The sequence below is a fragment of the Pristiophorus japonicus genome, chromosome 9 (genome assembly GCF_044704955.1).
Source record: "Pristiophorus japonicus isolate sPriJap1 chromosome 9, sPriJap1.hap1, whole genome shotgun sequence".
Classification (NCBI taxonomy): domain Eukaryota; kingdom Metazoa; phylum Chordata; class Chondrichthyes; family Pristiophoridae; genus Pristiophorus; species Pristiophorus japonicus.
In genome coordinates, this window is record NC_091985.1 from 202,533,172 (window position 1) to 202,557,779 (window position 24,608).

Genomic DNA, 24,608 nt, shown 5'->3' on the forward strand with positions numbered 1-24,608 from the left:
GAGCGAGGCTATGTAGGGTTTTGAAAACAAGACTGAGACAGTGCGGGGAAATGGTGGGTTTGCAAACTTGTTATTTTAAGCAGTGAGTTCTCTATTACAACATTCTTGTGAACTCATCCATCTCATGAAATTCAGTGGACAGTGTCAGAAAATTGTGGATTTGCATGAAGCCAGCGAGAATTAATTGAAGTGTTTAAAATGCTAAAAGGATTTGATGGAGTAGATACAGAGATATTTCATGTGGTGGGGGAATCCAGAAAGCATGGGGGGGTGTGGGCAATCTTAAAATTAGTGCTAGGCTGTTCAGCAGTGAAATCATGAAGCACTGTTTCACACAAAGGTTAGTAGAGTGTGGCATTCCCTTCCCAAAAATGTGTGGATTCTGTGTCAATTGAATTGTTCAAGACGGAAGGAGACAGATTTTTATTAGTTAAGGGTATCAAGTGAAATTAATCAAAGGCAGGTCGATGGAGTTAAGATACAGATCACCATAATCTAATTAAATGGAGGGACGGGTTCGAGGGGCTGAATTACCTCCTATTCCTATCTTCCAACATTTAATCATCTGCTGTATAATGGATTCCAGCGTTTAGTGAATGTGAAGTTTCACCGGAATTTCTGGACAATTACTTCGGCACTGGAGGGGTTGAACGTCCCCTTTAAATGGATGGGATTGGCTGTTTTTATTTAAGGCTGAGCTCCATCTGTTGTGAATTTCACAGAATTCCATGATAGTAAAGATCAGATAATTGGTGCGGGAGAATCAAAGACAAACTTTGCAATATCTAGTTTAGTAAAACACCCCCACTGCTCCGCTCTGTGATCAATCAGAACTAAACTAATTAGTGGATTTATTTCAAGGTTGTTCAAAGGCTCTGGACAAGACATTCTCTATCTATAGATTTTAATCACAAAGGTTCTGTAATTGCTGATTTTACAATAGCCCAGATGCTAAACTGATGTGTCCATGATTCTGTTTCTCTCTCCCCCTTCCCAGAGTTATAGTAATATTCTTGTTGTTAACTGGACAAACAGTGAGCCAGGTGAGAAGGCACTCCCTGGTGCTGTGTGGGAGTCACCACCTGTGCCGGGCGAGTCCCAGCAGTTCTCCCGCACCCACCTGCTGGGACAGGACAACACTTGCACAGAAGCTTGTTTAGTGTGTGAGTGGCACAGTGCAGTCCTTAAGAATATAAGAATTGGGAGCAGGAGTAGGCCATTTGGCCTCTCGAGCCTGCTCCGCCATTCAATAAGATCATGGCTGATCTGATCATGGACTCAGCTCCACTTCCCTGTCTGCTCCCCATAACTCTTTACTCCCTTAGCACTCAAAAAATCTGTCTATCTCTGCCTTAAATATATTCAATGACCCAGCCTCCATAGCTCTCTGCGGCAGAGAATTCCATAGGTTTACAACCCTCAGAGAAGAAATTCCTCCTCATCTCAGTTTTAAATGGATGTTATTCTGAGACTATGTCCCCTAGTTTTAGTTTTCCCTATGAGTGGAAATATCCTCTCTGCATCCACCTTGTCGAGCCCCCTAATTATCTTTATATGTTTCAATCAGATCACCTCTCATTCTTCTGAACTCCAATGAGTATAGGCCAGGTGTGTATGGGGTTACACAATGTATCAGGATCCTGCCTGGTGTATGGGGTTTCTGGATTTAGGAACCTGCCAGGTGTGTATGGGATATCAGGATCCTGCTTGGTGTGTATGGGGTTTTGTAATGTATCAGGATCCTGCCAGGTGTGTATGGGGTTTCTCTGTGCATCAACCTATCTTCATGTCAACCTCCTCATCTCTGGAATCAACCTAGTGAACCTTCTCTGAACAGCCTCCAATGCAAGGGTATATCCTTCCTTAAATACGGAGACCAAAACTGTATGCAGTGCTCTAGCTGTGGCCTCACCAATATCCTTACAGTTGTAGCAGGACTTCTCTGCTTTTATACTCTATCCCCCTTGCAGTAAAGGCCAACATTCCATTTGCCTTCCTGATTACTTGCTGTACCTGCATACTAACTTTTTATGTTTCATGCACAAAGACCCCCAGGTCCCTCTGTACTGCAATACTTTGCAATTTTTCTCCATTTAAATTGTAATTTGCTTTTCTATTTTTACTACCAAAGTGGATAATCTCACATTTTCCCACATCTGCCAGATTTTTGCCCACTCACTTAGCATGTCTATATCCCTCTGCAGATTTTTTGTGTCCTCCTCACAATTTGCTTTCCCACCCATCTTTGTATCATCAGCAAACTTGGCTACATTACACTTGGTCCCTTCATCCAAGTCATTAATATAGATTGTAAATAGTTGAGGACCCAGCACCGATCCCTGTGGCACTCCACTAGTCGCTGTTCGCCAACTGGAAAATGACCTATTTATCCCAACTCTCTGTTTTCTGTTAGTTAGCCAATCCTCTAACCATGCTAATATATTGCCCCCAACCTCGTGAACCTTTATCTTGTGCAGTAACCTTTTATGTGGCACCTTATCGAATGCCTTCTAGAAATCCAAATACACCACATCCACTGGTTCCCCCTTATCCACCCTGCTTGTTACATCCTCAAAGAACTCCAGCAAATTTGTAAAACACCATTTCCCTTTAATAAAACCATGCTGGCTCTGCTTGATTGAATTATGCTTTTCCAAATGTCCCACTATTGCTTCCTTAATAATGGACTCCAGCATTTTCCCAATGACAGATGTTAGACTAACTGGTCTATAGATTCCTGCTTTTGGTCTGCCTGCATTTTTAAACTGATTGGCTTTAACCGCAGCAATACACAAACACAGCCTGCCTGTCCCGGCCATTACATTTGTGCAGTGTTAAGGACCGCTACGGCGGGTCTCTGGTCTGGCCTATGCCAAGTTTATCTGTATTAATTCGGTCCTGTGGGTCAGTTTCATGGCCTGGGTGTTCATCATCGATATTTCCTTCCCTTCATTTCTGGCATCACTTCATCATTACATTTTAACATCTCTCTTATCAACACGGACACAGTGAGTAATATCATCTCTATAATCAGCACAGATACTCAGTAATATTAGCTCTATAATCAGCACAGTAACTGTCAGTAATATCAACTCTAAAATCAACAGATACTGTCAGTAATATCGGCTCTATTACCAGCAAAGGTACTGTCAGTTATATCAGCTCTCTAAATCTGATCCATATAAAAATGCCAGTGGGTTAAACCCCTTCCACATGAGGATCTAATCAGATTTTTATTAATACTGGATCCCACGCTCTGCTCCTGCCAGGTGTGTATGGGGTTTCACAGTGTATCAGGATCCTGCCAGGTGTGTATGGGGTTACACAGTGTATCAGGATCCTGCCAGGTATGTATGGGGTTTCACAGTGCATCAGGATCCTGCCAGGTGTGTATGGGGTTTTACAATGTATCAGGGTCCTGCCAGGTGTGTATGGGGTTTCACAGTGTATCAGGATCCTGCCAGGTGTGTCAACATCATCATAGGCAGTCCCTCGGAATCGAGGAAGATTTGCTTCCACTCTGAAAATGAGTCCTTAGGTGGCTGAACAGTCCAATATGAGAACCACAGTCCCTGTCACAGGTGGGACAGATAATCGTTGAGGGAAAGAGTGGGTGGGACAGGTTTGCCGCACGCTCTTTCTGCTGCCTGCACTTGATTTCTGCATGCTCTCGGCGATGAGGCTCAAGGCACTCAGCGCCTTCCCGGGTGCACTTCCTCCACTTAGGGCAGTCTTTGGCCAGGGACTCCCAGATGTCAGTGTATCAGGATCCTGCCAGGTGTATATGGAGTTTTACAATATATCAGGATCCTGCCAGGTGTGTATGGGATTTCACAGTGTATTAGGATCCTGCCAGGTGTATATGGAGTTTTACAATATCTCAGGATCCTGCCAGGTGTGTATGGGTTTTCACAATTTTTTGAGGTCCTGTCAGGAGTATAAGATTTCACAAGACTGGCAAATGTTAAGATTTACACACATTGCAGGCGAAAGCCGGCTTTATTAATGATGTAGAGAATATTCTGGTTGGAAGTATGGAATGGGATGATCATCAATGAATTATTTGATCATTCATTCGGATTTATAGTCTGGTGGTATTTTATTATGGTTATGCTTATTATTTTTGTGCTGTTGAGTTTTGAAATGATAGTTATTTTATGAACGTATTTTCTATTCGCACAATATATGGTTAGGTATAATTCCTCTGACCTCCATGGGCAGTGACATTGACTATGAGTTCATGAAGATTTGTCCTGGTTAGTGCTTCTACTTGAATATATTTACGAGACCTCTCATAGTGTCAGCAAGGAGTAATGAGCACTGTCAGAGGTGAGGACGGTTACCACTGTTCTACTAATATTAACACTAATGTGCAATGTTGCACATCATGTAACCTGAAATAGTGAAGTGATGCACAGTATCTTTAATTGGAATATCTGTAGGAGTCTTACAATCACAGTAAAGGCCATAAATATACAAGTGGTAGAACTGACTGGTGTTTTATATCATAATTCTCCATTTGTGCATATTGTGCGTGTGTTTCGCTGTGTGTTTGCATGGATGTGCATCTAATCAATCAAAGCAACATCATCTTTTCCATTCCCCACTGTAGAAATGTAAAAAGGACTAAGTCACTGACATTGTAAAATTCAGTTCTCTGCTGTTTCAGTCACGCTGACACTGGTGTAATAAACACACAGCAACAGGAACAGCTTGAATGTACACAGCACCTTTAATATCGATATACTTCCCCAAGACCCTTCACAGAAACTTAATCAGTCAGTCGATGGGCCCTGAACAAAGGGAGGTAGAAGGAGGGAGATCAAAAGGTTGGCCCATGAAGTGGGTTTTAAGGAGTGTCCTAAATGAGGAGCGGGGGGTGGAGCAGGCTAGGTGAGGAATTGCAGAGCAGAGAGCGAGGACAGGCGAAGGCACAGCCTCCATAGATGGGGCAAAGAAAGAGCGAAATGCACAAGAGGCCAGAGTTAGCGAATGGAGCATTCTCAGGGATGGGGCTTGGAGGACTGGAGGATGAAGCGAAAGAGGGAGGGACGAAGTCATGAATGCACTTAAACATAAAGATGAGCAAATTTTATATAAAGATTGGTGATGGGGCCTCCTACCTGTTGGTAATGTGCTCCTCTAATTCTGCTCTCTTGAGCAACCCTGATCATAATCACTCAACCATTGGTGGGCATGCCTTCTGTTGCCTAGGCCCCAAGCTCTGGAACTCTCCGCCTCTCTACCACTCTTTCCTCCTTCTAGATGCTCCTTAAAACATACCTCTTTGACCGAGTATTTAGTCTCCTGCACTCATTTCTACTTATGTGGCTCGGTGTCAAAGTTTTTATATCATAATACTCCTGTGAAGTGTGTTGGGATGTTTCACTACTTTAAAGGCACTATATAAAGCCAAGTTGTTGTTGTACTTTCAGTAATTAAGGTCGCACATGGCAGACTGGTCACGAAAGTAATAGCCCATGGGATCCAGGGCAAAGTGGCAAGTTGGTTCCAAAATAGGCTCGTAGATAAGAAGCAAAGGGTAATGCTTGATGGGTGGTTTTGTGACTGGAAGGCTGTATCCAGTGAGGTTCTGCAGGGCTCAGTGCTGGGTCCCTTGCTTTTTGTGGTATATTACAATGACTTGGACTTAAATAGGGGTATGATTAAGAAGTTTACAGATGACAATATAATAGGCTGTGTGGTTGATAATGAAGAAGAAAGCTGCGCACTGCAGGACGATATCAATGTATTGGTCAGGTGGACAGAATAGTGGCAAATGGAATTCCATCCGGATAAGTGTGAGGTAATGCATTTGGGGCGGTCAAACAAGGCAAGGGAATACTCATTAACTGGTACGACACTGAAAAGTGTAGAGCAACAAAAGGACCTTGGAGTGCAGCTCCACAGATCCCTGAAGGTAGCAGGCCAGGTAGATAAGGTGGTTAAGAAGACATATGGAATACTTGCCTTTATTAATCGATGCATGGAATACAGGAGCAAGGACATTATGCTTGAACTGTATAAAACACTGGTTAGGCCGCAGCTGGAGTACTGCGTGCAATTCTGGTCACCGCATTACAGGAAAGATGTGATTGCACTGGAAAGGATGCAGAGGAGATTTACAAGAATGTTGCCTGGTCTGGAGAATTTTGGCTATGAGGAAAGATTGGAGAGGCTGGGTCTGTTTTTTTTGGAGCAGAGGAGGCTGAGTGGAGACCAGGTTGAGGTGTATAAAATTATGAGGGGCCTGGATAGAGTGGATAGGAAGGACCTGCTTCCCTTGGCAGAGGGGTCAACAACCAGGAGCATAGATTTAAAGTAATTAGGGGGAGGTTTAGAGGAGATATGAGGAGAAATTTCTTCACCCAGAGAGTTGTGGGGTCTGGAACTCAATGCCTGAAAGGGTGGTAGAGGCAGAAAGCCTCACCACATTAAAATATACTAGGACGTACAGGGCTACGGACCAAGAGCTGGAAAGTGGGATTAGGCTGGACATCTCTTGGTCAGCCGGCGCGGACACGATGGGCCGAAATGGCCTCCTTCCGTGCTGTAAATTTCTATGATTCGATGGATTCAACTCAGAACCGGTTTCTATCTTAAACTTTCCGCAAGTGTGTTCTCTATTAAGGGAGCGCTCTCAGTTTTGCAGCCAGTTTGACAATAACCTCATCAACGTGAACTTATTTCGGCTGAAGCAGAAATCCCTGCTCCTTTCTCCCACCTAATTCACATCCGTTCCTCGCTGACTGAAACTGACATTGTCGCGTTAAACAGTAATTCATTAGAATTAATGGGGATAAGTTTTCTCTCCGAACTTGCTCCGATGTTGTGACTGGATCATGTTCAGTCCTGCCTCAGGTAACCAGAGGCTGAATGTTCCAGGTGCTCGGCACAGACGATAATCGGTCAGTGTGAATGTGTTAACCCTTTACTGAGCTGATCTGTGTGTTCAGTCTGAACTGCTGGTCCCGCTTTTGTTCAGTTAAATAAAACAATACTGGGCACCAAACGGTTCGTGAGTGAAAACACCGCGTATTATTGTATAAATGTACATGGAATGAGCAAGGACCGGGTTCCCACCCTGTGTTTACTGAATTGCGAATTCTACAACAGGCAGAAAGTGCCACTCGACCAGGATGGGGTAAATCCCCTGAGATCGGGTTCCTGCTTTCTGTCCTGCAACCGCTCGACAATGTGTCCGTGCGGAGACTGATGGAGACCGGGAGTGGGATTAACCCGGAGATCCCCGGTGTAAAATGGACTGCCCTCAGTCACAGTCTGGGTGAACAGTCACATCATTGTTACAGCCGCGAGGGACAGAGAACTAACTCACGGCGCAAGGGAGCATCTCTGACCGCGGGAAACAGGCTTTCAAAAGAAAGAGGAAGGGGAGAAAATGCTAATACAAAACAAAATGAAGCTTAGAAGCTCCATTAGCCTTACCTCAATCACACAAGGATTTTCTGTCTCTTTATTTCCGTGCAGATGTTCCAGGTTAGATCCTTGTTATTTCACTACAACCAATCAGGTAGAAGCTCCTTGTTTGATTTTAGCAAGTCACAAATTGTGAATGTGATCTGCCCCTTGGTCTGGGAGATTCAGAGCTCCGTTTTCTGTGGGAAAGGTGCTGCCAGCCCTCAGGGTGGATTCAACTCAATCATTCCTCAGTTGCTTCAGAACAGGGAGGAGTTTCTCTGGTGAAATCAAATCCAAGCGGTTTGGCAATTCGCCACCATTTCAATTGTGAACGAAGTTAGTTATATATTTTCATCTGTTGTTAAAGTCACAGAATTCCAGGACAGTAAAGATCAGATAATCCGCCAAGAAAATCTACGGGAAACTTTGCAAAGTATTGCTTCACATAACCGCTCTGCGTCCAGTCTAAGCTAAACAGCGGAGCCCAGAAACTTACCTGGGTATTGACTGGGGAGTCGGTCAAACGTTCGGTCGGAGAGTTTCTTTTTCTATAGATTTGAATGAACAAAGTTCTGTAATTGATGTTTTTTGACCTGCCAGCTGCTAACCTGTTGTGTTCAGGCATTGACACTCGGGCTAGCCCAACAGCCCCGCCCCGCCTCCGGGTCTTCTAATAATAATCCTGTTGTTCAGTCGATAAACAGTGAGCCAGGTCAGAACAACCCGCTCCCTGACACCGCCTCGGAGTCTCCGCCTCTGCTGGGCGACTCCCAGCAGTTCTGTGGCGGGGCAAGACAACACTTGCTCAGTAGGTTGTTTTTTTTAGAAACATAAACATAGAAAATAGGTGCAGGAGTAGGCCATTCGGCCCTTCGAGCTTACACCACCATTCAATGAGTTCATGGCTGAACATTCAACCTCAGTACCCTTGTCCTGCTTTCTCTCCATACCCCTTGATCCCTTTGGCCGTAAGGGCCATATCTAACTCCCCTTTGAATATATCTAACAAACTGGTCTCAACAACTTTCTGCGATAGAGAATTCCACAGGTTAACCACTCTCGGAGTGAAGAAGTTTCTCCTCATCTTGGTCCTAAATGGCTTACCCCTTATTCTTAGACTGTGACCCCTGGTTCTGGAGCTCCCCAGCAACGGAAACATTCTTCCTGCCTCTAACCTGTCCAATCCCGTCAGAATTTTATATGTTTCTATGAGATCCCCTCTCATTCTTCTAAACTCCAGTGGATACAAGCCCAGTTGATCCAGTCTCTCCTCATATGTCAGTCCTGCCATCCCGGGAATCAATCTGGTGAACCTTCGCTGTACTCCCTCAATAGCAAGAACGTTCTTCCTCAGATTAGGGGACCAAAACGGAACACACTATTCCAGGCGTGGCCTCACCAAGGCTCTGTACAACTGCAATAAGACCTCCCTGCTCCGATACTCAAATCATCTAGCTATGAAGGCCAACATGCCATTTGCCTTCTTCACCACCTGCTGTACCTGCCTGCCAAACATCAATGACTGATGTACCATGACACCCAGGTCTCGGTGCACCTCCCCTTTTCCTAATCTGTCACCATTCAGATAATATTCTGTCTTCCTGTTTTTTGCCACCAAAGTGGATAACCTCACATTTATCCACATTATACGGCATCTGCCATGCATTTGCCCACTCACCTAACATTTCCAAGTCACCCTGCAGTCTCTTAGCATCCTCCTCACAGCCCACACTGCTACCCAGCTTAGTGTCATCTGCAAACTTGGAGATATTACATTCAATTCCTTCATCTAAATCATTGATGTATATTGTAAATAGCTGGTGTCCCAGCACTGAACCCTGCAGCATCCCATTGCCTGCCATTCTGAAAAGGACCCGTTTATTCCAACTCTCTGCTTCCTGTCTGCCAACCAGTTTTCTATCCACGTCAATACATTACCCCCAATACCATGTGCTTTAATTTTACACACTTTTCTCTTGTGTAGGACCTTGTCAAAAGCCTTTTGAAAGTCCAAATACACCATATCCACTGGTTCTCCCTTGTCCACTCTACTAGTTACATCTTCAAAAAATTCTAGAAGATTTGTCAAGCATGATTTCCCTTTCATAAATCCATGCTGACTTGGACCGATCCTGTCATTGCTTTCCAAATGCGCTGCTATTTCATCTTTAATAATTGATTCCAACATTTTCTCCAACACCGATGTCAGGCTAAAAGGTCTATAATTCCCTGTTTTCTCTCTCCCTTCTTTTTATAAAAAGTGGTGTTACATTAGCTACCCTCCAGTTCATAGGAACTGATCCAGAGTCAATAGAATGTTGGAAAATGATCACCAGTGTGGAGGTACAGTGCAGTCCATCTTACTGATCTTTGTTAACAGCAGCAATGCATAAATACACCCTACGGGCTCGAGTCATTTTAATGCAATGAACTGAATGAAAGGCGGTGGCTGATCTGATACCGTCCACTGTGCACCACCGTCTGAAACGAATTTCTAGGCCATGCCTCTGCGTATAAAGCCAGGGATCCCGTATGCAGATTTAACAGCCTCCTCAACTTGCCCTGTCACCTTTAAAGACTTGTGTACATATAGGTGTCACTGTTCCTGTCCCCTTTAAGATTGAACCCTCTCATTTACATTACCTCTCCTCGCTCTTCTTACCAAAATGTACTACTTCACACTTCTATGCCTTGAATTTCTTTTACCATATGTGCACCTATTTTATCACTCTGTCTATGTCCCCTAAAGTCTGTTACTACTCTCCTCATAGTTAACTATAGTGATAAAGTGCAACATCCCCACTGACACCTGGGAGTCCCTGGCCAAAGACCGCCCTAAGTGGAGGAAGTGCATCTGGGAGGGCGCTGAGCACCTCGAGTCTCATTGCCGAGAGCATGCAGACATCAAGCGCAGACAGCGGAAAGAGCGTGCGGCAAACCAGTCCCACCCACCCTTTCCCTCAACGACTATCTGTCCCATCTGTGACAGGGACTGTGGTTCTCGTATTGAACTGTTCAGTCACGTAAGGACTCATTTTAAGAATGGAAGCAAGTCTTCCTCGATTCCGAGGGACTGCTGCTGATGATGATGAGTTAACTACATTTCCTAGTTTCGAGCCATCTGCAAACTTTGAAATTATGCCTCGTATACACAAATCCAGATCAATAATTATATAGGAAGAGCAATGACCTGAACGGCCGCTGGGGAACACCACTGCACATTTCTCTCTAGTCCGAAAAACAAATAGCCACCACTACTCTCTGCTTTCTGTCCCCTAACCAAATTCCGTATCCAGCTCCACTGCCCCTTTAATGTATGGGCTCTTCTCTGAAACAACATTTACAAATACAGGTTGCATTTTTTGTTCAGTCCGTCTTAGAATCATGGAATCATAGAAATCTGGGGCATCAAAGGAGGTGGTGAGGGTGTGATTGAGCAGATCGATAGCTGCAGAAATGTCATGGTGATAGGAGGGTCAAAGTAGCTGTTCATAAGTACCATTGTCAAAGAGTCAAGAGAGAGTTTTTTCCAGGGGCGGACACGGAAGGAAGTAGGACTGGCGGGGGATGGGGGTGGAAGAGGGATGTGGGTGGAGAGCGATACGAGGATGTGGTCAGAGATGGCCTTTTCTGTAATTGACATGATGGGAGTGGCGAGGCCACGTGAAATAGCAAGGTCAAGGGGGTGGCTGCGAATATGGCTGTGGAGTGTACATGGAGGGAGAGATTAAGGGAGGATAGGAGGCTAGTGAACTGAGAGGAGAGGGAGCACAATGAGTTGAGATGGAGGTTGAAGTCACCGAGGATGAGAACTCATTCGGTGCAGAAGGAGGAAAGTAGTGAAGAAATGTCAGTAATAAAAATTTTTATGGTATTTGGGAGGGCGGTAGAGAGAAGAATTTTAAATGGGAGAAAGGGGTGGAATAAGGTGAGATGTTCAAAGGAGGAGAAGGTGTCGGAGGAGTAGGGGGACAGACCAAGGTAAGATTTGATGATGAGAGCCACACCGCCACCACAGCGGTCTGGGCGGGACAAGTAATGGAAGGTGTAGCCAGGAGGGGAGGTTTCATTTAAGGGTAAGGTGCAATTGCCCCTCAACCAAGTTTCTGTCGGGGCCATGATGTCGATACCATCATCCACGATAAGCTCATGGATGGGAAGGGCATTATTCGCAAGTGAACGGACATTCTGGAGGGAGATGCAGAGAGGGTTGGTGATGGCTGCCCCACTGCCAGCGTCCACAATGTCAGCGCTGTGGTGGGGTGGGTGGGATGGGGGGGGGGGGGCGGGGGAAGAGGAGGGGGGAATGGTGAGTTGAACAGGGGAGACATTGACAAGATTAGCCCCCAGTGGGTGAGAGAGTAGGATGGGACAGTTAGGGTTGCTGCTCCTAAGGAGGCAGTGATGAGTGCGTCGATGGGCCCTTCGGCAGATGCCAAGAAAGGCACAGAGGGAAGCTGCAGGTTTACCTAGGAGGGACTCAAGCCTGGGACGGCAGCAGGAGAGTACGAAGATCAAAGAGTAATGAAGGGTTGGGGGAGGGATTTGGGAGGGCAGAATATCCGAGAGAGGAGAGACGAAAGGAGGCATGATGACAGGAGAGAACGGTCAGGGAGGGATCAAAAGAAAAGGAAAGAGGGGTAAAAAGTGGAAAAGTATTGAGTGACTCAGGAGAACAATCCCAGTTTCTCCAGTCTATCCACATAACTGATTTTCCTCATTCCTGCAACCTTTCTTGTAAATCTATCTGCTCCCTCTGTCAAACAACTGTCAAATAAATCAGCTTTGTTTCCTACATACAGTGAGTCGATTCCTTGGTTTCTCCAAGAGGAGACTAATTAATGTCCTGTCACCCACTGTTCCATTTTTAAGCCTTTTCTCCTTTGTATTTATAAAGTGCCTTTCACCACCTCAGGATGTCCCAAAGCCCTTTGCAGCCAATGAAGTATCCTTTAAATGCAGTCGCTGCTGTAATGGAGGAAATGCAGCAACCAATTTGCACACAGCAGGTTCCCACAGACAGCAATGTGATAATGACCAGATAATCTGTTTTGGAGATTTTGGTTGAGGGATAAATGTTAGCCAGAACATTGGGGAGAACTCCCTTTTTCTTCGAAATAATGCCATGGGATGTCTTACACCCACTTGAGGTGTCAGATAGGGCCTCGGTTGAATGTCTCATGTGAAAAAGGGCACCTCTGACATTGCGGTGCTCCCTCTGTACTGCATTGGAATGTCAGCCTAAAAGGCTCTGGAGGTGGACTTGAATCCACAACCTCCTGACTCGGAGACAAGCGTGTTACCACTGAGCCACAATGAACACCTCATTGTCCCTCAACCAACATCACATTGCCAGATGTGGCTCAGTGGGTAGCGCACTCGCCCCTGAGTCAGAAGGTTGTGGGTTCAAGTCCCATTCCAGGGAGTTGAGCACAAAAATCTAACCTGACACTCCCGTACAGTGCTGTGGGTGTGTTGCACTGTCGGAGGTGCTGTCTTTCGGATGAAACATTAAACCGTGGTCCCAACTGCTCTCTCAAGTGGTCATAAAAGATTCCATGGCACTATTTCATAGAAGAGCAGGGGAGTTATCTCTGCTGTTCTAGCCAATATTTATCCCTCAATCAACATAACAAAAGAAACAGATTATCTGGTCATTATCACCTTGCTGTTTGTGGGAGCTTGCTGTGCACAAATTGGCTGCCTTGTTTCCTACATTATAACAGTGACTACACTTCAAAACTGCAAAGTGCTTTGAGATGTCCGGTGGTCATGAAAGGTGCTATATAAATCCAAGACTCGGGATCCAGAGAAAGTATTCGTAACACGGGGAGTGTTGGATGGGACAGTGCAGAGGGAGATTTACTCTGCATCTAACCTGTGCTGTACCTGCCACGGAAGAATCACATGAGACTCTAGAGTTGATATAAATGATTTTTATTGACATTCAGACATGACCGTCAACCTTATTCTGGGGAGCACCGCTCAGACCAGAGGAAAGGTTGTACAGACTAGGCTGGTAATCCCTTGAGTATAGAAGATTAAGAGGTGATCTGATTGAGGTGTTTAAGATGATTAAAGGATTTGATAGGGTAAATAGAGAGAATCTACTCTGGTGGGGGCAGTCCAGAACGGTGGGGGGAGGGGTGGCATAACCATAAAATTAGAGCTAGGCCGCTCGAGGGTGATGGGAAGAAGCCCTTTTTCCAAACAAAAGGCAGTGGAAATCTGGAACTCTCTCCCAAAAAGCTGTTGAGGCTGGGGGTGAATTGAAAATATCAAGAAGGAGATTGATAAGATTGTTGTGGGTGTGGGTATTAAGGCTTATGGAAGCAAAGTGGGTAGATGGAGTTGAGATACAGATGAGCTGTGATCTGATTGAATGGCGGAATAGTCTCGAGGGGCTGAACGGCCTCGTCCTGTTGCTCGGTTCCTTCCCCACCCGTGCAGATTGTGAATCTCCATCACCTGCTGCAGGAGCCAGTAAAGGGGATTTAGTCCATTGTGAGCAGACTATAACCACAAGCCCATCTGGTTATCACCTATATGGTCCGTGAGGTTATTGTTAGATTCACACCCAGACATTGGGCCTTTACTGGTCTGGCACTTCATCCCATAACACGGGTCCAGGGGCTCAGTAATGTTTCATTCCTCAGAACAAGTAAAGTACAACACACTGGTCAGCTAAACAGAATCTCATCATATTTATAGGGCCATAAATATAAAATAGTCACTCATAAATCCAGTAGGGAATTCAGGAGAAGGTTCTTTACCCAGGGAGTGGTGAAATGTGCATTGGGACAGATACATCTAACGGAATGCCAATGGAGGGAGAAAGCAACACATGGTTATATATATCGGGTTAGACGGAATAGGATGACAGGAGTCTTGTGTGGACCATAAACACCGGCTCGGACCAGTTGGGCCAAATGGACAGTTTCTATGCTGTACATTGTATGTAATTCTATGTAATAACATGAAAGGTCAAATCAAGGGGATCATCAGCACAACAGTTTGAAAGATTATCAGCAGTTCAATATTTATAAAAACATTCTCCCATCCACGTTCATGTCACCCCAGCTGTCTGCAGGGCCTGCGCTACAGAACAGTGTGAACTCGCTGGTGTTTCAGCAGGTGGGATGACTAAGTGAATCTCTTCGCACACACGGAGCAGTTGAACAGTCTCTCTCCAGTGTGAACTCGCTGGTGTTTCAGCAGGTCGGATGACCGAGTGAAACTCTTCGCACACACAGAGCAGGTGAATGGGTCTTTCACCAGTGTGAACTTGCTGGTGTTTCAGCAGGTCGGATGACCGAGCGAATCCCTTCCCACAAACAGAGCAGGTGAGCGGTCTCTCTCCAGTGTGAACTCATTGGTGTGCCTTCAGCTCTTGGGAGCTTTTAAAGCTCTTTCCACAGTAACAACAATTAAACGGTCTCTCATCAGTGTGAACTCGCTGGTGTTTCAGCAAGCTGGATGAACAAGTGAATCCCTTCCCACACGTGGAGCAGGTGAACGGCCTCTCCCCAGTGTGAACTCGCTAGTGTATCAGCAGGTGGGCTGAGTGAGTGAATCCCTTCCCACACTCAGAGCAGTTGAACGGTCGCTCCCCAGTGTGAACTCGCTGGTGTATCAGCAGGCTGGTGGATTGAGTGAATCCCTTCCCACACGTGGAGCAGGTGAACGGCCGCTCCCCAGTGTGGACACACTGGTGTATCAGCAGGCTGGTGGATTGATTGAATCCCTTCCCACACGTGGAGCAGCTGAACAACCTCTGCCCAGTGTGAACTCGCTGGTGTATCAGCAGGCTGGTGGACTGAGCGTATCTTTTCCCACACATGGAGCAGCTGAACAACCTCTGCCCAGTGTGGAGGCGCTGGTGTATCAGCAGGCTGGTGGACTGAGCGTATCTTTTCCCACACATGGAGCAGCTGAACAACCTCTGCCCAGTGTGGAGGCGCTGGTGTCGCTTCAGCTCCCCAGAACTTTTAAAGCTCTTCCCTACAGTCGGAACATTTAAACGACCTCTCGTCAGTGTGAACAAGCTGGGGTGTCCACAGACGGGATGGATAAAGAAATCCCTTTCCACACACAAAACACGTGTGCGGTTTGTCTGAGCTGTGATCGCTGCTCTCTCCTTCCATGTGCAAAGGCCGATGATATTCAGGTCCTGATGAATCAAGCGACTCTGTCGGATCTTGACTTGATAGTTGGGTCTGAGCTTCCTGTCTGTAAATGCTCCACATCTGACACCCTGCAAAGGGAGTTTAGAAAGGGGTAAGAGGGGGAATGTTGCCTCATGTCGCCCTTTCCCAGCCCAGGGACAGTGAAGCTGATTTTCAGGCCCAGATGCTGCACAGGTTGGTTGACAGGATCAACACTACCCACAGGCCCCCGCGCTGACACCACGCATGCGCCCCCTGGCCCCGCCCACAGGTGGCCGGCCTGCACCGTGCATGCTCAGCTCACACCGCCTGCGAGCCCCATCACCGGTGGAAAGTGAGTTTTATGAGGTTTTTTATATATAAATAGCGGAGAGAAGCGCGAGCGGGGAGATCAATGAAAATAAAATACAAACCGCAGCTTCCGAGCACCCCCCCCACCGAATCGAGCAGGGCAGACTGAGCCCCCCCCCCGGGAACAGAGTGGGGTGGATTGAACCCCCCCCACCCTCCGGGAACAGAGTGGGGCGGATTCAATCCCCACCCCCCACCCCACCCAGAACCGAGCGGGGCGGATTCAATCCCCACCCCCCGGGAACAGAGCGGGAAGGATTGAGAACCCTCCCCCCGCCCGGGAACAGAGCGGGGCGAATTTAGCCCACCCCCCGGGACTAGAGCGGGGCAGACTGAGCCCCCCCACCCCCCAGAACCAAGCGGAGTGGATTGAGTGACCCCCCCCACCCCCACCGAGAACTTAGTGGAGCAGACTGAACCCCCCCCCAGAACCGAGCGGGGCGGATTGAGTGCCCCCTCCCCCCACCCCAGAGAACAGAGCGGGGAAGACTGAGGCCCCGCCCCCCCCCCGGGAACAGAGCGGGGCAGATTGAGCGCACCCACACCCCCAGAACCGAGCGGGGCGGATTGAGCACACCCCCCCCGCCCACACCCCCCCCACCCCACACCCCCAGAACCGAACTGGGCGGATTGAGGGGCCGCAGCACATCACAGCACAAATACATTCCATTGAAAATCAAAAACGCCTCAGGGAAAGTGATCCATCTGTGGCTAACTAAAGAAGTTCAGCATAGCATTAGATTGAAAGAAGATTATAACATTGCGAAGAATAGTAGTAAGCCTGAGGATTGGGAGAGTTTCAGAAACCAGCAAAGGATGACCAAAAAATTGATAAAAAGGCAAAAATAGTTGGAAAACTGCAAATGTAACACTATTTAAAAAAAGAGGCAGACAAAACGCAGGAAACTATAGACCTAACATCTGTGATTGAGAAAATGTTGGAGTTCATTATTAAAGAAGTAGTATCAGGACATTTGGAAAAACATAATTCAGTTAGGCAGAGACAGCATGGATTTATGAAGGGGAAATCATGTTTGACAAAGTTGCTGGAGTTCTTTGAGAATGTAACCGACAGGGTGGATAAAGGGGAACCAGTGGTGTATTTGGATTTCCAGAAGGCATTTGACAAGGTGCCGCATAAAAGATTACTGCACAAGATAAAAGTTTACAGGGTTGGGGATAATATATCAACATGGATAGAGGATTGGCTAACTAATAGAAAACAGAGAGTCGGGATAAATGGTTTATTCTCTGGTTGGCAATCAGTAACTCGCAGAGTGTCACCGGGGTCAGTGCTGGGACCCCAACTATTTACAATCTGTATTAACGACTTGGATAAAGGGACCGAGTGTAACGTAGCCAAGTTTGCTGACGATACAAAAGTGGGAGGAAAAGCAATGTGTGAGGAGGACACAAAAAACCTGCAAAAGAACTTCGACAGGCTAAGTGAGTGGGCAAAAATTTGGTAGATGGAGTATAATGTTGGAAAGTGAGGTTATGCACATTGGCAGAAAAAAATCGAAGAACAAGTTGTTATTTAAATGGAGAAAAATTGCAAAGTGCCGCAGTACAGCGGGACCTGGAGGTATTTATGCATGAAACACAAAAGGTTAGTATGCAGGTACAGCAAGTGATCAGGAAGGCCAATGGAATCTTGGTCTTTATTGCAAAAGGGGATGGAGTGTAAAGGCAGGGAAGTCTTGCTACAGCTGTACAGGGTATTGGTGAGGCCACACCTGGAATACTGCGTACAGTTTTGGTTTCCATATTTAAGAAAAGATATACTTGCTTTGGAGGCAGTTCAGAGAAGGTTCACTAGGTTGATTCCGGAGATGTGGGGGCTGACTTATGAGGAAAGGTTGAGGAGGTTGGGCCTCTACTCATTGGAATTCAGAAGAATGAGAGGTGATCTTTATCGAAATGTATAAGATTATGGGGTGGCTTGACAAGGTGGATGCAGAGTGGATGTTTCCACTGATAGGGGAGACTAGAACTAGAGGGCATAATCTTAGAATAAGGGTCCACCCATTTAAAACAGAGATGAGGAGAAATTTCTTCTCTCAGTGGGTTGTAAATCTGTGGAATTTGCTGCCTCAGAGAGCTGTGGAAGCTGGGACATTGAATAAATTTAAGGCAGAGATAAACAATTTTTTAACCGATAAGGGAATAAGGGGTTATGGGAATCGGGCGAGGAAGTGAACCTGAGTCCATGATCAGATCGGCCATAGAAACATAGAAAATAGGTGCAGGAGTAGGCCATTCAGCCCTTCGAGCCTGCACCGCCATTCAATAAGATCATGGCTGATCATTCAACCTCAGTACCCCTTTCCTGCTTTCTCTCCATACTCCGTGATCCTTTTGGCCGTAAGGGCCATATCTAACTCCCTTTTGAATATATTTAGTGAATTGGCCTCAACAACTCTCTGCGGTAGGGAATTCCACAGGTTAACCACTTTCTGAGTGAAGAAGTTTCTCCTCATCTCGGTCCTAAATGGCTTACCCCTTATTCTTAGACTGTAACCCCTGGTTCTGTAACTCCCCAACAACGGGAACATTCTTCCTGCATCTAACCTGTCCAATCCCGTCAGAATTTTATATGTTTCTAGGAGATCACCTCTCATTATTCTAAACTCCAGTGGATAGAAGCCCAGATGATCCAATCTCTCCTCATATGTCAGTCCTGCCATCCCAGGAATCAATCTGGTGAACCTTCGCTGTACTCCCTCAGTAGCAAGAACGTCCTTCCTCAGATTAGGAGACCAAAACGGAACACAATATTCCAGGTGTGGCCTCACCAAGGCTCTGGACAACTGCAGTAAGACCTCCCTGCTCCGAGACTCAAACCCGCTAGCTATGAAGGCCAACATGCCATTTACCTTCTTCACCGCCTGCTGTGCCTGTATGCCAACATTCAATGACTGATGTACCATGACACCCAGGTCTCGTTGCACCTCCCCTTTTCCTAATCTGTCACCATTCAGATAATATTCTGTCTTCCTGTTTTTGCCACCAAAGTGGATAACCTCACATTTATCCACATTATACTGCATCTGCCATGCATTTGCTCACTCACCTAACTTGTCCAAGTCACCCTGCAGCCTCTGAGCATCCTCCTCACCGCTCACACCGCCACCGAACTTAGTGTCATCTGCAAACCTGGAGATATTACATTCAATTCCTTCATCTAAATCATTGATGTATATTGCAAGTAGCTGGGGTCCCAGCACTGAACCTTGCGGTACCCCACTAGTCACTGCCTGCCATTCTGAAAAGAACCCGTTTATTCCGACTCTCTGCTTCCTGTCTGCCAACCAGTTCTCTATCCAGTCAATACATTACCTCCAAAACCATGTGCTTTAATTTTGCACACCAATCTCTTGTGTGGGACCTTATCAAAAGCCTTTTGAAAGTCCAAATACACCACATCCACTGGTTCTCCCTTGTCCACTCTACTAGTTACATCCTCAAAAAATTCCAGAAGATTTGTCAAGCATGATTTCCCTTTCATAAATCCATGCTGACTTGGACCGATCCTGTCACTGCTTTCCAAATGCGCTGCTATTTCATCTTTAATAATTGATTCCAACATTTTCCCCACCACCGATGTCAGGTTAACCGGTCTATACTTCCCTGATCGTATTAAATGATGCAGCAGGCTCGAGGTGCCATATGGCTTGCTCCTGCTGCTATTTCTTATGTTCTTTTGTAGACATAAATATAAAAAGTATGTAAATAGGAAGTGAGTAGCAAATGTATACATTGGTCCCTTAGAGACTGAGACAGGAGGAATTATTATGGGAAATAAGGATATGGCAGAAAACGTTAAACAAATATTTTGCATCTGTCTTCACAGTAGAAGATGCAAAAATCATACCTAAAATGTTGGGGATTAGTGAGGATGAGGAACTTAATGTAATTAATATAAATAGAGAGAAAGTACTAGAAAAATTAATGGGACTAAAAGCCGACCAATGCCCTCGACCTAACGGCCTGCATCCTTGGGTTCTTAAAGAGACAGCTGCAGAGATAGTGGATACATTGGTTCTGATCTTCCAACATTCCCTCGATTCTAGAATGGTCCCAGCGGATTGGAAGGTAGCAAATGTAACACCGCTATTCAAGAAAGGAGGGAGAGAGAAAACAGAACTATAGGCCAGTTACCCTGACATCAGTCATCGGGAAAATGCAAGAATCCATTGTTAAGGAAATGGTATCAGGGCATTTAGATAATCATAACATAATTAGGTAGAGTCAACATGGTTTTATGAAAGGGAAATCGTGTTTGACAAATTTATTAGAGTTTTTTTGAGGATGTAACTCGCAGGGCAGATAAACCAGTGGATGTAGTATATTTGGATTTCCAAAAGGCATTTGATAAAGTGTCTCATAAAATGTTATTACTCAAGATAAGGGCTCGTGGGATTGGAGGTAATGTATTAGCATGGATAGAGGATTGATTGACAGACAGAAAACAGAGAGCAGGGATAAACGGGTCTTTTTCAGGTTGGCTGGCTGTAACTAGTGGGGTGCCGCAAGGATCAGTGCTGGGGCCTCAGCTATTTACAATCTATATTAATGACCTAGATGAAGAGACCGAGTGTAATGTATATAAGTTTGCTGATGATACAAAGCTAGTTGGGACAGTAAGCTGTGAGGAGAACACAAAATGTCTGCAAAGGGATATAGACAGACGAAGTGAGAGGGCAGTAAGGTGGCAGATGGAGTATAATGTAGGGAAATGCGAGGTTATTCACTTTACTTGGAAGAATAGAAAAACAGAATATTTTTTAAATGGTCAGAGCTTTTAAATGTGTTCAGAGAGATTCGGGTGTCCGCGTGCAAGAAACACAGAAAGTGAACATGCTGGTACAGCAAGCAAGAAGGCAAATGGCACGTTGTCCTTTATTGCATGGGGTTGGAGTATAAGAGTAAGGAAGTCTTGCTACAATTGTACAGGGCCTTGGTGAGACCACACCTGGAGTACTGTGCACAGCTTTGGTCTCCTTATCTAAGGAAGGATATACTTGCCTTGGAGGTGGTGCAACAAAGGTTCACGATTGATTCCTGGGATGAGAGGGCTGTCTTATGATGAGAGATTGTGTAGAATGGGCCCATACTCTCTGGAGTTTGGAAGATTGAGATGTAATCTCATTGAAACATACATGCGTCTGAAGGGGATTGACAGGGTAGATGCTGAGAGGTTGTTTCCCCTGGCTGGAGTGTCCAGAACTAGGGGGCACAGTCTCAGGATAAGGGGTAGGGCTATTTAAAACAGAGATGAGGAAGAATTTCTTCACTCACAGGGTTGTGAATCTTTGGAAATCTCTGCCCCAGAGGCCTGTGGTTCTTATATTCAAGGTGAATATATTCAGGGCTGAGATAGATAGATTTTTGGACTCTAGGGGAATCGAGGGATATGGAGATCAGGCAGGAAAGTGGAGTTGAGATCGATGATCAGCCATGATCTTATTGAATGGTGGAGCAGGCTCGAAGGGCTGTGGGGCCTACTCCTGCTCCTATTTCTTAGCATGTTGTCTTCTGTAGGGAACCGGACTTGGGCATGTGATCAACTCCACGGCCATGACTGACGTGAGCTTCGATCAATAGGGAGCAAGCAGGCAGAGCTTGGAGGGCTGAGGTGGCAGCGGGTCCTCCAACCAATTGTGGACATGAGGGGCGGGACTTTCGCTGCCGACTTCTGAAACAAGTGTAATGCAGCAGCAGAGGGCGCTCTTCTGACTTTAGGGCGTAGGCATGGAATCCTAGAATGGTTCCAACACAGGAGGCCATTCGGCCCGTCGAGCCCGTGCCAGCTCTCTGCAAGTGCACCTTAGCTAGTCCCCCGCCTTTTCCCCATAGCCCTGCAGTTTATTTTCCTTCAGATACTTATCCAACTCCCTTTGAAAGCCACAATTGAGTCTGCCTCCACCACCCTTTAGGCAGTTCATTACAGATCTTAAGCACTGTCCAGACCCCTCATTATTTTGAACACCTCTATCAAATCTCCTCTCAATCTTCTCTGCTCCAAGGAGAACAATCCCAGCTTCTCCAGTCTATCAATGTAACTGAAGTCCCTCATTCCTGGAATCATTCTCGTAAATCGTTTCTGCACCTTCTCCAAGGCCTTCACATCCTTCCTAAAGTCCGGTGCCCAGAATTGGTCACGATACTCCAGTTGGGGCCGAACCAGTGTTTTATGCAGGTTCATAATAATTTCCATGCATTTGTACTCTGTACATCTGTTCATGAAGCCGAGGATCCGGTTAGCTTTCTTAACTGCTTTCTGAACCTGTCCTGCCACCTTCAACAATTTGTGCACATGTACCTCTGTTCATGCAACCTCTTTAAGATTGTACACTTTAGTTTCTATTTCCTCTCCTCATTCTACCAAAATGTATCAGTTGATACTTTTCTGCATTAAATTGCATCTACCACATATCCGCCCATTTCAACAGCCGGTCTATGACTTGGATGAAGTGACCAAATATAATGTAGCCAAGTTTGCTGATTATACAAAGGTGTGAGGTAATAAAAAATCTGCAAAGGGATACAGACCGGCTAAGTGAGTGGGCAAACTTTTGGCAGATGGAGTATAATGTGTGAGATTATCCATTTCGGCAGGAAAAATAAAAAAGCGTATTATTATTTAAATGGAAACTAAAACATGCTGCAGTATCAAGGGACCTGGGGGTCCTTGTGCATGAAACACAAAAAGTTAGTATGCAGGTACAGCAAGTAATCAGGAAGGCAAATGGAATGTTGGTCTTTATTGCAAGGGGGATGGAACTAGGGAAGTCCTGCTACAACTGTACAGAGTATTTATGAGGCCACACCTAGAGTACTGTGCACAGTTTTGGTCTCCTTATTTAAGGAAGAATATACTTGCATTGGAGGCAGTTCAGAGAAGGTTCACTATGTTGATTTTGGAGATGAGGGGGTTGACTTATGAAGAAAGGATGAGCAGGTTGGGCCTATAATTGGAGTTTAGAAGAATGAAAGGTGCTCTTATTGAAACATATAAGATACTAGGGGGACTCAACAAGGTAGATGCAGAGAGGATGTTTCCATTCGTGGGGGAATCCAAAACTAAAGGGCATAGTTTAAGAATAAAGGGTAGCCCATTTAGAATTAAGATGAGGAGGAATTTATTTTCTCAAGAGTTGTAAATCTGTGGAATTCTCTGCCCCAGAGAGCTGTGGAGGATGGGTCATTCAATATATTTAAGGTGGAGATAGACAGATTTTTGAACAATAAAGGAGTGATGGGTTATGGGGAGCAGGCAGGGAAGTGGAGCTGAGCCCAAGATCATATCAGCCATGATCTTATCAAATGGCAGAGCAGGCTCGAGGGGCCAAATGGCCTTATCCTGCTCCAAATTCTTATGTCTTCCTGAAGTCTATCACTATACTTCCAAGTTTTGTGTCATCTGCAAATTTTAAAATAGTGCCCGGTACACCCATATCCAGGTCATTAAGTCACATGCACTCCAAACCCATCTCAGTCTGCCTCGCTTTTGCCTCTTCTGATCCCTCCTATTTCTGAACTTTTCTTTACTCTGGTGCTATTTCTCACTCTTATAAAATCTATTTATGACCTCTGGTTCTGGTTTCCCCCAAAGTGGGAACATTTTCTATACATTTACCCTGTCATAATCTTACTGACCTCGATCAGGCCTTCTCTTTTCTAGGGAAATGAGCACCAGCCTGTCTAACTTTCCTGATAGGTGCAGGTATCATCCTTGTGAATCTTTCCTGCACGTACGACTGAAGTCAGGCTAACCATCCGATGGTTCCTTGTTTTCTCTCTTCTCTCCTTTCTTGTTCCATTTACCACCTTCTAATCCCCGGGTCTGTTCTAGATTCTCGGGAATTCTGGAAGATCAAAACCAAGACTCGAGTTATTGGTCAACTCCTGGAGTCTGTATTCTGAGATAAAGTTAATTCCAAACTCGCAGAACAAGGAGAATCACTGTCCCTTTAACTACCACAAACCCTGTGTGGAGGAGATACAGTCTGTCCCAGGAACTGTGGCACAACAAAATTAGAGACCCTGTCACTTCATTCATAAATTTAAAAAGTCTGTATTAAAATGTGTGTCCAATAAAGACCCACAGCCTGCCCTGGCCCCAGGCCCTGAACAAGTCCCGCCCCTCGGGCTCCCCGATTGGTTGGAAGACCCGCCACAGGCTCGCGTCTCCAGACCCGCCCTGCGCGCTCCCCATTGGTCGGAAGCTCCCTCAGCCCCGCCCTGCGCGCTCCCCATTGGTCAGAAGCTCCATCAGCCCCGCCCTGCGCGCTCCCTATTGGTCAGAGGCACCTGTCAATCAATCCAGAATCACGTGCCCCTCGAGCGCGCTCCGCCAAACTGCCCAAGCTCCGCGCGGGACCCGGATGGACGGACTCAAGTTTGGATTTCCCTTTATTCTCTCCCTCCCTCTGCGCCATTCGCTAACGAATCGGAGCGGAGAAAACTCACCGCGTCACCGATCGCGGCTCTGTGACGGACACAAACACCTTTCCTCGACTCCTCGCCACAGGAATCCAGCGCGCAGGCGCAGCTCCGAGTGTGGGGGAGGGGCGGTTGGTGTCCTCTGGGCATGCGCGCTGATGGCGACCGAGAGAGGGCGCTGTGCGCGGCTCGGGGTGCGCATGGGCGGGCTCTCGGTTGTCAATC

The 24,608-nt window shown here is 46.1% G+C and overlaps 1 protein-coding gene and 1 pseudogene across 1 annotated transcript in view; one reads left to right on the forward strand and one right to left on the reverse strand.

Moving 5' to 3' along the window:
• The window catches only part of LOC139273419 (histone H2A), a 605,799-nt gene that overhangs the window by 116,006 nt on the left and 465,185 nt on the right, over nucleotides 1–24,608 (forward strand). The window lies entirely within an intron of this gene.
• The window catches only part of LOC139273441 (zinc finger protein 721-like), a 460,657-nt pseudogene continuing 449,436 nt past the window's right edge, over nucleotides 13,388–24,608 (reverse strand).